A 10,202-nucleotide genomic window follows, 5' to 3' on the forward strand; every position below is an offset into this window, starting at 1 on the left:
TATAACCACAGTTACTGTGCAAGAAGAGGAATGAAGGACATGAACCCCAAGACAGCAGATTTCATTGGCTCCAGTGTCCATGGAGCATTTTGTTTTACCTTGAGATGACACAGGTTTTGTCCCTGCCCATGTTAGGGGGGTGGAATGAGATGAACTTTTAGGTCCCTTCTCACCCAAACCATCCTAGGATTCTATGGATAGGAATACACAGGTGTGCAGAAATATAGATTATTACATCAAGAAATAGTTTGTGCAGAATTGTATCTACTGAAGCTTGGGCAAGGCTCTCATAGATGAGCTCAGTTCTGAGTTTCTACAACCTCCTGCAACCCAAGTTAGTCCTTTAGGAATATCTGCATCCCACTGGGCTCTCCCACCGAGGAGCAGTAACTTCATGTGGCACAGAAGAGCCAACTGCACCCCTTGGGCTTCCACATAAGATGTGGAAATAGTTCCTCTCCTTGTTTTACTGCCATGCCAGATGGTCACGTCAGTGGATCGATCTGCTTGTAAAATTAGGGTATGTGGTGCAATGATGAAAAGTGTTGAGATGTTTCCCATCTCAAGATCAATATTTTGATGGGTTTTAAAATAAATTTGTCGAAAATGATGCTGTGATTGAAGAAAGCCTTTGTAGAAGTGTTATATTTCACAGTGACAAATCTGCAAAGCCGCAAACCACTTTATTCCTGAAAAGACATTGAGATTTATTCTGGAGAAAGCATCTTGGAAATTAGAATACTGGACAAGCTGATACCTGTCCTTCTTCAGTTTCAAAATAGAGAGGCTATTCAGAAAGGAGTTTCTCATTGGTGTTTTTGTACAGAGGTTCAGAACCCCAACCAGGAGACATATCCAAAGCCCAAAAAAAATATGAAGAGTTCCTGGGGGTTATTTGGGAGCTCTGTTGCAAAGCAAAGGGACCCAGTGCAAGTATGAGGAAAGAATATGCCACAGCTTCCAGCCTGCTTCCATTTCCATATTGATTTGGACTGTACTGTAATTAGCAGCTCACAGGTTATTTTACGTGGTGGTTCCACACTGTCAGACATTCCCTCCGGGCTTGTCCTCGCAGCAAACATCATTAAATTTGCAATTTACCTCAGTGCCTGCTGCATTCCCCATCCAAACCTTCCTGTCACATTGCTTCAGCTGCACAGAGTTCCCTAAATGCAACACAGAGCACAGTTCTGTCCTTCCTTACCCTGTTTTATTTATTCCATTTAGGTTTCCTGCCTTTAACAGTTGTTCTGGATTTCCACTCCATGTGAATCCTCCCAGATGGCACTGATACCTCAGGTCTTCCCCTTACATGCTAAGCTACTTTATTGAGCCTCTTGGATTTAAACCTTTTGCAGAAAATGTCACCATTAAATTAACCTAAACTCCAAACTCGAGCTGCAGGTGTGTAACCCACCTTGTTAGAGCAGCATCTGCATTACAGGAATTATAATCAGTGTCATGAGGGGCAAAGAGAGGAAGGAAGGGGGTACTTCCACCTTGTTGGATAGTAAAGGTTTTCCATCTCAAACTATCAAATGTAGCAGTGTGGAAAAAGAAGAGGAGATTATTTGACATTCCTTGTGTCTCAGGAAGCTGCTAAAGATTCATGAATATTTCAAAGAGCCCTGGCTTTTCAGAAAGGTGCCTTAAATCTCTTTGGTGTGCAATAGCTGTGCTGTTTTTCATACCAGGTACAGCATCACAGATGCACAGATTAGGCTCTACCATGAATTTACTCTGTTTTAAGCATTGGAGGAAAAAATAAAATAAAAATAACTTTTTCCTTTTTTTTTCCTACGGGACAATCCCGGACCCTGCTCACTTGGTTCGTGTGAACACAGAGCCATTTTCATACCCTGCTAATTCTTTTGGAAATCAACATTTTCTAAGCCAGATGAGGTCACACAGGACTGTTCATCCTGCACTGGCTCTTCCTCTGTTCCCAGGCAGCTGCACTTTCTGTAGTGCCTCCTGTAGAAAGCAACATTCAGCTCAGGTAAAAGTACAGAGGCAGCTTCCAGTTTTCACAAGTTTTGTTTCCTTGCCTCCATGAAGTGGCATTTTTCCTTCTAAAGGTGCTGCCTTGGGATAATTTTGCCCAGAGCCAAAGCAGCTGCCACCAGGTCACATTCCAGGGAACCCTGCAGAAGTTCCCTGCCTGTTTCTTTGGACACACAAACCCCATCTGGTGTGAGCTGTGGGGTTTGTAACCTCCCCACTGCCCCAGAAAGCCCCAGATTTCATCCCAGTGAATGCAGGCAAGGAAAACACAGAGAAACAAGGAAACAAGGCTTCAGAACTCCAGGAAGGCTTTGGTTTGTTTGGTTCCTTCTGGATAGGGAGGTAAAGGATGTTCCCCTTTGTATCACCAAGCCCATATTCAATAACTCTGCAAGGCAAGACATACATTTAACTGTCAGAGACAGAAAATGGTAAACCTGGAGGGAATTTCCCCCATTCCTCGCAAGATTTGGGCCCATCTGGGTTTCATCTCCTGCAAAGCATCACCACAAATGGATTGCTACATCATCCTTTTTTATACAAACCATTTACAACATTCTCCAAAAATGACAGATTGCTCCCTTCCTCGCTCTCACCAACAGGCAGCAAGCACACTGACAGCCAAAGTAATGCAATACCTAATAAGAGGATTAAGTAGAGAGGAATTCTAGTTAATATTGTATTAGCAATGGCTGATACCTTCCCTGCCCATTCTAACTCCCTCACAGGATACAATGTCCACGCTTGTAAGGGAAGCTTATTGACATCTGATCAGTCAATAAATCTGTTCTTGTTTTTTAATGACCCCAAGAGCTGGTTCCACATGCTCACATCATCTTACCAACAATTTACCCTCATAAATTAATAACTGCCTTTAGGGCCTTTTAAACCCTAGAACCTGTTTTAGCTCCTTTGCAGTAATTTTCATCTAATTGCAAGTCAAGTCTTGGGGTAGAGCAGGATTAAACCTCACCAGCCCCAACAGAGCTTTGTGGAACCAATAACAGAGGCAGAGACATGAGGCTCCTCCTGTGCACAACCAATCCAACACCTACAAACAGCAGGAAAAACCTTCTCAAAGAATTTGAGAGTCAGGACACCAGATTTTTGTCCAGAGGAGGCCACCAAGGTGATTAGGGGGACAGAGTATCTCTGCTGTGAGGAAGGACTGGGAAAATTGGGATTGCTCAGCCTGCAGAGGCAAAGTCTTGGTGTGACCTAATTGTGCCTTTCCAGTACCTGAAGGAGCTACAAGAAAGATGGAGAGAGACTGTTTGCAAGGGCCTGGAGTGACAGGACAGGGGGGAATGTATCCAAACTAAAAAAGGGTAGGGTTAGATGGAATATTAGGAAAAATTCTTCTCTGTGAGGGTGGTGAGGAGGCCCTGGCACAGGTTGCCCAGAGCAGCTCTGGCTGCCCCATCCCTGGAAGTGTCCAAGGCCAAGTTGGATGGAGCTCTGAGTAACCTGGGAGTGTGAAGGTTGGAAATGGGAAGGTATCCTTGCCCATGGCAGGGGGCTAGGAATGACATGATCTTTAAGGTCTCTTTCAACCCAGGCAATTCTATGATTTGGAGTAAGTGGGTTTGAGTCCACATGCTAAGTCCTGCATGTGACATTTGCAATTGGTTTCCCTCCTGTGCCTGAGTTTTCTGCCTGTGTAAACAGGGAGGGTGGCACTTTGTTATCATACAAGGACCTGATCAATAGGAATGTATTAAAGATTCATACACTAGTGTATTAAAGCATCCATGCCATGATAATGTCTCCCATTTAAATACTATAAAAAGCACAGTGGGCTCTTCACTGAGCCATTAAGTGAGTGATAGGCAAATTGGAAATGTCCAAGAGAAAAGGAGCAGAATTACACTCTGCTATGAAACACCAGGCAGCTCCCATAAAAATCAATGGGACTGCACAGCAGTAAATTGCTGGGGAGATGAGCTTTATTTCATGGCTCATAAGTGAGCATGAATCTCTAACAACCTGTCAGCCCTGACAGCTGTGCCTCTGCAAGGAACTGCCTTCTCCAGGGCGACCTCCATCCCCTGGACCTGCCCCTCTCCCATCACACCCACGGGCTGGGGAATCAGCAGGGGCTGGGATATCCCCACGTGGTGCTTGATATACTGGGAGGTGGCAGGAAGCCTCTCAGGGCTTATCCCACCAAAACCTGCAGAGATGCTGGAGCGACGGACTGAGCTGTGCAAACATCTCCTGAAACTGTGGGCTTTATTTTTGTGTGTTCTGCCCTCTCTGCCTGAGGATCTTCTGCTTCAAGCAGACAAGTTACTCACTAATAATGTTATCACTGCACTTTAAAGGAGGCACTGAGAGAGAAAGCAGCCTACCTGAAAACTAACAGAGAAATCTCTGACAAGGCTACAAATGGAAACGGGAGCGGGGCTCACATGCCTTGAAATTCTGCCTTGATCCAGGGCCTAAGCAGAGCAGGAAGCTGCAGTGTTACTAGCTGGGTTTATGGCAGGAAAATTGGTAAGACATGGCAGTCATCAAATCAGATTGGCAGCAACTGTGGTGCCACAAAATACACAACAAGAGGAGAAGACAGAGATGTCAGACGTGGACTTTGGTGACTGTGCTGCGCTTGCTGAACTGGGAAGGCTGAATTTGGGGGAAATGCAGGTTAATATGCAGGATGTCCTGCAAACAAGAGCAGCTTTGCTGCTCCCTTAGCTCCATGGAAGAACCTTTACCTCTCCTTGTATGTGAGAAACACTGCAAAGACCAGTAAATTATCTCTTTTTGAAAAGATTCCCATCCAAATAACTTGTTTTGATGCTGGCTGGTCACTTGGGAGCACAGCGCCAGCTCAAGAGTCAACAAGAGCCAACAAGGGATCTACACAAATCAGCACTTTGTGACCTTATCTAGAGATAAAGGTCTATGGGAACAATAGATAAAAATCAAATAGATTACATAAATCCCTGAGGTTCTGGAAGAAAAAAAAACAGACCCAGATTTAACCACTGCTCCCTACTTTTTATCTGACAGTGAAAAGCACGAACTCCTAAAACTCTGAGATGACAAACCAGCCTAAAAACAGAATGTATTTTCCCTCAAGCCAAGTTCTTCACCTTATCCTCTCCCCAGACTCTGCACTTGCCTTCAGTTCCCCCTTCAGGCTGCCAAACTCCTCACACAACCCACGCCAGGCAGACACTTCCAGCGCTCTCTGCCTAATCTTTCAACTATTTTCTTTTTCCATTGTGTTTTTTTTTTCCCTTGATGATATCCTATTATCCTCCAAAAGGCTTTTGAATCTGTTTTCCCAACTCATCCAGCACAATACACTAGCAGGAATTAAATTAGCTGTCAAAGGGCTAATAGACTTGTTCCTTCAGGGGCTAAATTAGTAATATCCAACTTTATCTGGAAGGGGGAAGGTTTAAAAATTCTTCCAACAGGTTTTGGTCCTCATTAGATACACTGGAGCCTATTTACAGCAGCCACTCAAGAGAGCATAAGAATCAGCTGCTCAGCACAGATGGCCTTGAACTAAAGGTCAGAGAAAAGAGCATAAAAATGTGGAAATACTTTAAGACTGTTCCTGCAGACGGTGGTTGCTGGCTGGAGTTACCCTTCTGAATATGTTTCACTGCCTTTGAAATGCTTTCTCAGTGTTACTGCAGGCAATTTCATTTTACAAGTGGTTTTTTTTGCTGTTTGGCTTTGCTGTGTGTTTTAAGTGGGATTTCTGGTATCTCTCAAAAAAGGAAAAAAAAATATTTGCTTCATTGCGAAAGGATTAGGAAGTATGGACAGCTGAATTAGCTGAGATGTTGTGCAATATTAAAGCAGCATATATTCAGTGTTATACAATAAAAACTTAATAACAAAAAGCTCTCAAAACCAGACTATGAGACTATTTTTCCTTGTATATCCTGATCCCCACTGGCAGGTGAGTGGATGAAAAAGCTACACTGGACACTATTCCACCTAGGAAAAATGCTGGGTAAACACCTCTTGTATAAAGCCCCTTTCTGTTTATCCACTGATATCTGAGCAAACCCGAGTCTGTAATTACTGTGACATTTCTGCCTAAATGCTGCTCTCAAATCCCAGCCTGGTGCTGCACTTTGGGCAGTTATTACCAACACACTCATTAATACAGAGGTTATATGAAGACAGATCCCTGGAATAACTGATACTGATCCTCAAACTTTTGTGAGGCCCATCAGTTTGTGGTGCAATCTGGGCAAAGGAGCCCTTTGGGTGCAGGATCTTACCTGGGCGAGGCTGGTGCAGGTGACCTCCAGAAGGGTCTGTTCCAGCCCAAACTATCCCATGAGGTGATGTCCATCAGGATCTCTCTATCCAAGCATCAACACTGAGCTGCCTGTCCTGACCACCACAATGTATTCCAGCAACAAGACACACCTGGGAGGCAGGAGATCAGCCCCAGCTGCCCTGGGCAATGAAAAATGATGCTTCATCACAGCACGAGTGAAAACAGGCAGCAACAGGGGCTCTTTGTTAGCACCTCCCAAGAACAAGGAGTGGAAATACTGATCAGGCTTAATTCGAAGTGGAAATTAGTGGGGTGGAATTTAAATTTCACAGCTTTTTAGGAAAAAATGGTTAAACAATGCACAACAGCAACAGTCTGTGACAGACGTGGGGTGCCCTGAGTGTGCTCATCTCTAGTGTTGGTTGGGAGCCGAATCTCTGCACAGAAACAGCGTATTGTGAGTCTAAAAGAAACCTTTAAAATGAACACCTAGTTGATTTTAAGAAGCACCATAACAAGGGTATTTTAGCCTTTTGGAAATATTATGAAACAGAATTCTTTGAGGCCTCCAGGAAGTGCTGAAGAATAATTTGCACAACCCAAAAAATTAGCGCAAAGATGAAAAAAAGCACTTTAAAGCAAGCCCTAAAGCCAGCTCCCTCAGGTGGGCTCTTTCAGGCATGTTGGGTACGACTTACAGAAAAACTCACCAGCCAAGAGACTCACAATGGCTTAAGGAAGAAAGAGCACTGATTATTATTGTCAAAAAGTTCAGTGTTTCTCTGTGAAATCTCCATTTCTTTTGGCTGCAGTTCATTCCACTGAATAAAAACGTTTTCCTTTTTCTAATTCATTTGAACTTTTGGCACTTACACTGCAGTTCATTGGCTAGCTTTTGGTAGCTGCACTGCTCTCTGCAGTTCTTATTGTTGGGTAGTTCAGGTCATATTATTTCACACGAGCCAATATTAATGGCTGTGACGTTCCCAGTGCTCACACAGACATCTATCAAGTAGATAAGCCCCTAATTCTGTGAATATCTCCTCTCCCAATCAATGGGCTTTGTTAAAGCAGGATTATACAGTGAAATGAATAGAAGGAGACTGTATAGTGAGCAGCTAAAATTAGTACTAAGGGAGTTGCAGAGCCCCGTGGGTCAGGAATGAGCCATGGCCCAGCTGGTGACAGCAAACTTGCCCTTCACCTGCCTCTAGGAAAGGACAAGAGCTGAACATATCTGGGAAACTATTCATCTTCTCTGAAACTTGCACCTTGGCTCTGCTGCAAAGAGCACACCATCATACAGCCCTACAGCAAATTAAAGGATGTGTTTCCAAGTAAATTAGAAAAACAATTTGTTTCCAAGAAAGAGATGAATTACAACTTAATTAAAGCAACATAAGGAGGCTGGAGAAGGAAGGATGAATTCAGATCAGTCCTGAGGGAGCTCCACAGTCCTTGCAGCACGTTGAGAGACGACATCCAGGTGTCATAAAGCAGCAGCACAAGAATTTCCATCAGTCATTCCCGGGGGCCACAGCTCTCCTCAGGTAGATGGTTTCACAAATATATACCTTTTTACCACAGCATACAGAAATCACTCACTGCAAAGTCAGCTTGTACTCAGAGACAAAAAGGAACAGAGATTGAATGGGGACACAGAAGCAGTCAGCTCCTGGGAGATGGGAAGTGGCAGCAGAGGGAACAGGACGTGCCCCCAGCATGGCATGGAAGGCACCCCCTGACCCCCAGCCCAGCAGCCAAGGGGGTGTCTGAGCACACTGTCCGTGCTGGAGGCAGGCAGTGCTCTTGGAAGGGGGATAAAGGCAAGGAGAGTGTTACCCTTCAGCAATGTGCAGTGTTTCGAAGAACTTGTTTACCAACTGCTTTTCAATAGCAAAGAACACTCAGTAATTAACAACCCAATTTTATGGCCAACAAAAAAAGAGAGTAATAATCAGCTTTCCTTGTTCTGCACTTCTCCAGTGAGGAAAGGCTGAGGGAATTGTGTTTGTGGAAAAGAAAAGGCTTTTCTTTTGGAAAGAAGGTTGGAGAGGGACTGTGGACAAAGGCACACAGTGACAGGACAAGGGGGAATGGATTAAAACTAAAAGAGAGTAGGTTTAGATGGGATATTGGGAAGAAATTCTTCCCTGTGAGGGTGGGGAGGCCCTGACACAGGTTTCCCAGAGATGCCCCATCCCTGTAGGTGTTCAAGGCCAGGTTGGATGGGGCTTGGAACAACCTGGGCTAGTGGAAGGTGTCCCTGCCCATGGTAGGGGGTGGAACTGGATCACCTTTCAGGTCCTTTCAAACCAAAACCATTCTGAGATTCTGTGATCTTCTTTAAATCTCATTGCAGCAAAATGACTCAAACATCACCAAGACATTCTTGCTGCTGGATGCACTTTAAATAAAATCAGCAAGGCTCCCCAGATATTACCTCATATTTCCCTGGGATCCCAAAGCCAGAGCATTAAAATAATGAAATAAAAAATTATGAGAGCAGAACCAGCTTCCTGATGGGAAAGAATAAATCACTGTCTGTGCCTTTCTCTTGTGACTGACCCAGGGCTCAGGTCTAAATAGCAAAGCCTCTGAGCGTGTTCCCAGGAGAGACTCAACCAGCTCCTAATTACATGTGCTAGAAGTGGGTGGTAACTTTACCAGGAGCTGGTAACTGAGCTGTCTGCCCACGGGACTGGAGCAATTTCCATCTCAGTCTCACTTTCTAATGCTGGATTCTGGGAAGAGAGCCTAGTCCTCGAGTGCTTTTTGTTGTGATTTCAGCATTGCTGATTTGAATGCTCCCTAGGGTCTGATACTTTGGGAAAAGCCAGTTTTCCTTTCCCATTTCCAGTCACACAGCCCGACAGCAGCCAGTGTCCAGCTGCTGTTGGGCTTGGACAGGTCAGTAAGGCTGGGTCAGTAAAGGTGCTCCCACAGGCTTTGTTTCCTCTCTGCTTTAGCTCCCTGACTTATTCCCAAGAACATGGTGTTTTCCCACGTATCTCCTCAGTTGAAAAGAATATACTGAATCCTTTGTGTTCACCCTTCCACTCCCAAACCCAACAGTGCTTTTTTTAATGTAGATGACTTTGTTATATTACATCTGGAGGTAGAGCATCAGCCCCACTCCTCAGAAAGCTTTCCTGTTTTCTGTTCTCACCCTGCCATTCCTCTGGCCCACTCTGCCGTGTTGTACAGCACAACATGTCCTGCTCTGCCCCTTCCAAAGCTCTGCTTGCCTCTGTGTCTGTGTGAAGCACACAATTCCTCTCTGGATCTGTAAAAGCTCGTTGCTGTGTGTTGCTGAGCTGTCCCTCTCGTTTCTGTGCTATGTTTGGGAAGGGGTTTGTCTCAGTTTGGTCTGTTCCCAGTGCTGGGGTGGATTGCACTGACTGGGTCTAGTTTTCAAACCCTGTGAGCACATAAGTACTGCTCTGCTTCCACGAATTTCAAGGATATTTCCTGAGGGTGACCATCCATCCAGCTGATACCTCTTTGCAGTGTTCCTTTGCCTTTTCCTGCCACAAGCTGTGGAAAATACTCTGGGCCAGACACTGTTACGCATTCAAAACCTTGTGATTCAGTTCATGCAATATTTTGATCACCTGTTTTGAGTGCCAGGCTGTGGCAGAGGTAAGGGCAGTCCTAAGGGAGAGCGTGGAAGCTTTCCAGGCTGGTGATTTCTGTTGCCTGGGTCCAGTGCAGATGTTGTACAGAGCTGCTGTGACCTTTCTGCTGCTGAGCCGTGGCCCTGCAGAGCCCTCCGGGGCTGAGCAGCCCTTCCTCCCCTCTGTGCAGCTGAACCAAACTGCCCCTGCAGCCAAGGCACAGCAGAGAATTTACTGACTGCCTCTGGAATTAGGCAATTCTCTTAATTGTCTTCATTTTCCAGGACTCTGTCATTCTTTCCCTGCACCACTGGTGGCACAGCTATTTC

The sequence above is a fragment of the Corapipo altera genome, unplaced genomic scaffold, assembly GCF_003945725.1.
Source record: "Corapipo altera isolate COAL_440 unplaced genomic scaffold, ASM394572v1 113, whole genome shotgun sequence".
Classification (NCBI taxonomy): Eukaryota; Metazoa; Chordata; class Aves; order Passeriformes; family Pipridae; genus Corapipo; species Corapipo altera.